Source organism: Schistocerca americana, chromosome 2 (genome assembly GCF_021461395.2).
Source record: "Schistocerca americana isolate TAMUIC-IGC-003095 chromosome 2, iqSchAmer2.1, whole genome shotgun sequence".
Lineage (NCBI taxonomy): Eukaryota > Metazoa > Arthropoda > Insecta > Orthoptera > Acrididae > Schistocerca > Schistocerca americana.
The window spans coordinates 832734985-832738647 of record NC_060120.1 but is presented as its reverse complement, the minus strand read 5'-3'; the positions used below and the strand labels follow the sequence as shown (position 1 = coordinate 832738647).

The window sequence follows — 3663 nt, the reverse complement described above, 5'->3', positions numbered from 1 at the left end:
CTGATTTACACCACCAGCATTGCCACTGTTGGGTGTATCAATGGCTTAGCTGGGCACCGAACAGCTGGGCAGAACACTCTTGGTGTCCGTAGTGGGGGCTGCTGGTGAGCTGTCATCGTCCAATGTGCCATGGGCTGTAGGCTGCTGCACAGCTTGAGTCATTGCCCCAGTGGTGACAAGGGCAAGTGCATCAGCAGTGTCACCCATCCCACAGGCATTGATGTTGAGAGTGGAGGGGCAGAAGGTGTCCTTTCCATTGAGCTCCTTGTCAGCTGTCACTTTGCTTCATTATCTCTCTCACTGCCAGGTGTTTGCAAAGTGCAGCAAAAGAAAAATATTCACTCTCCCTCTTTGGGAGGATGAAAAAATGGTTGCCACCAGCGACAAGACTTGAGCTAATGGGAAACAGTTTTTTTAATTTTTACCACTGGTGGCTTGGCCATGCTTGGCTAATGGCAGGGCAGGTGTGTTGATTTCCTGCTATTTGCAGTGGTTCACAAACTGGTTTGCTTCACTGTACTAGTTTTAGAAGGAACTTGTCACTTCCTATCACATGCTCACTAAGTTGTCATGTGAATGTAATGTTGGACTGGGGTATCTACAAGGTTGTGAAAACCAGGCAGAGTGCAGCTATTTTTGTGGAAATTATGTTCCTCTCACTGTGAAGCAAAGTTTGTAGCTTGGGATTGTTTATTACATTACTTATAAGAATGAATATTTAATTAGAGAGTAGTGAGCCTCAGTAGTATACCTTGAAAGAGATAACCAAATTAAATGATGAATTAATTGAACCTGCTGCCCTAACTGCTACTGCTTCACCTGTCTCCAGACAAAACATAGCCTATCTGAAGATCTTCTGTCTCTTTGGTCATGGCAGCATCAGAGATTGGACCTACGGCAGATAATGTTGCAAAATAAGGGACAGGGGGAGGTCATAAATAATCTTCCACCTTCTTTGTACTCCTCCTCCTCATCCACAGACTCCTCCTTCTCCCTGCCCCCTTTTCACTGTCCACTTTCTCCTCCTCCTCTGCCTGTCCATCCTCTCCACCCCCCACCCTCGGTCCATCTTTGCCTTGCCCCTCCAACCATCCATCTCCTCCTGCCCCTCTCCATCTCATCTTACCGCCACACTATTCATTTCCTCCTCCCTTTTTTTCTGTCCATCCCTTTCACTCCTTCCCCTTGTCGCCTTTCCCCTGTCCACCTCCTACTCCACCTGATCTGTCTAGCAATATCCTCTTCTCCGTCTCTCTGTCAACTTCGTATGCCACCATCTACAAAGTGGGGGCTAGGTGGTTCTTACCTGCCACAGTATTTATTTCCAGACGGAAAGTGTTATGGGTACCAAGTTTGGCTGAAACTGATCTGGTGGTTTTGGAGGACATGTGTAACACATATATACATACATTTTATACCACAATACACAAAAGAATGTGAGGCAGCCCTTGCAGACTGGGATGACACCAATTGACACTTCTGGATTATCCACCACACTGCCAGTCCACCATGAGAGCAATAATTTATAAGGGAAAATTATCAAGCATGGTTCTATGGAGTTACAATTAGTGAAACATGGGAAGACACTGTGGTAAGGAATCTGGAGGAATTGTTGACCACGAGGGAATTGAGATTTGAGTGCAAATGGCAGCATCTCTTTTCCCAAGAAACGATGGTGTTTGGTGTGCAGTGTCCAGTCAGCTCACAGAGCATGCTGCAGACACTCTTGTATTCAAATATCGTGATGCATCCTCTTGTGTCACAAGTGGGTTCCTACCAATGTTACCCCAGGACCAATTAACTCCAAAGCAGTGGAGATCAGTACATGCTAAGCAAAGATGGCAGCAACTTCCACATTAATTCTGATCAGTGATATTGAAGTCAAACTGCACCAATTAGAAATTACTTCAGTGTGGTATTAAGAGTGTGTCTCCATTACTTTTATTGCCAAAGAAGAATGACTTGTCTTGTGGCTGTTTTTAGAGACATAGAACAGAGACCCACTTGGATACCCCCACTAAAAAAAGGCTTCCCTATTCACAGAGTGTCTGTCAAACCAATTTGAATAAAAAACTTTTTGTTTCAGTGCTTTACACCATTTTGGAACTTTCTCAGACAATGCACTCAGCAGGTATCAAAATTACTTTGATCTCACAGCCTGATGGTCCTGTCCCTAAGCAACATATCAGTGGGTTCACAACACTGAAGAAAATTTATATTATATTGGAAATGTGCATGTTAAGCTGTCCAGTTTACACTGATCAGCTAGGACATTACGATCACTGACCTACTATTGATATAAACCCATCCAGGCAAGAGCAGTATCACCTGGCAAGGAATGACTGCTAGCCAGATACATGCAGAGTGCATGTAGTATCGGTGAGCATGCTGTCTGTGTGTGGACTATGGAAGGTGCACAATCTGAGTTTGACTGAGAGCAGATTGTGATGGCTTGGAGGCTCAGCATAAGCATTTCAAAAATGGCATGACTTGTCAGGTAAGTGCTGTGGTGAGTGTCTTCAACAAACGGTGAAACCACGTTCAGACATCATGGGGTTGGGCAGCCACTTCTCATTACAGGTGTCAGATGTTGTAGGCTGGGTAGATTGGTAAAACAAGACAGGCAGCAAACTGTGGTGGAACTAACATTAGACTTTAATGCTGGGCAGAGTACAAGTGTGTCTGAACACACAGTGGTCTGAACACTCCTAATGTTGAGCCTCCATAGCCAATGACCCATACATGTGTCAATGTTAACACGATATCAGCAGCTATGACTGAAATCAGTACGTGACCACTAGCACTGGACAATGGCAGAATGTTGCATGGTCTGACAAATCCCAGTACCTTGTTCATAATGCCAATGGGAGAGTGAGAATCTGTCCTCTTCCAGGGGAACAGCTCCTTGACACCTGTACTGCAGGTTGGGGACAAGCTGGCAGTGGCTACATTATGTTCTGTGGAACATTCACTTGGGCATCCATGGGTCCAGTGCAGCTCATCCAAGGCACCATGATGACCAAGGAGAACTGTACACTGGTTGTAGACCATGTACACACTTTCATGACGGTCATGTTTCCTGAGGGCAGTAGGATTTTTCAGCAAGTTAATACACCATGTCACAAGACCACGAGTGTAATTGAGTGATTTCAGTAACACAGTGCCGAGTTCTAATTGATGTACTGACACCCCAACTCACCAGATCTAAACCCTATCAAACAATCTGGGATGTGTCCAGAATGAGATTTTCACTCTGCAGCGGAGTGTGCGTTGATATGAAACTTTCTGGCAGATTAAAACTGTGTGCCGGACCGAGACTCGAACTCGGGACCTTTGCCTTTCGCGGGCAAGCGCTCTACCAACTGAGCTACCCAAGCACGACACACGCCCCGCCCTCACAGCTCTACTTCTGCCAATACCTCGTCTCCTACCTTCCAAACTTTACAGAAGCTCTCCTGCGAACCAGGTTCGCAGCAGAGCTTCTGTAAAGTTTGGAAGGTAGGAGTAGAGCTGTGAGGGCAGGGCGTGAGTCGTGCTTGGGTAGCTCAGTTGGTAGAGCACTTGCTCGCGAAAGGCAAAGGTCCCGAGTTCGAGTCTCGGTCTGGCACACAGTTTTAATCTGCCAGGAAGTTTCAATCTGGGATGTGATTGAATTAGGCATCA

At 45.9% G+C, this 3663-nt stretch overlaps 1 non-coding gene across 1 annotated transcript; it reads right to left on the bottom strand.

The window, feature by feature from the left end:
* Window positions 1-3303: 3303 nt before the first annotated feature.
* Trnas-cga lies at window positions 3304-3378 on the bottom strand. Its single transcript has one exon. It is a non-coding gene; the product is annotated as a tRNA-Ser (tRNA).
* Between the last annotated feature and the right edge of the window lie 285 nt (window positions 3379-3663).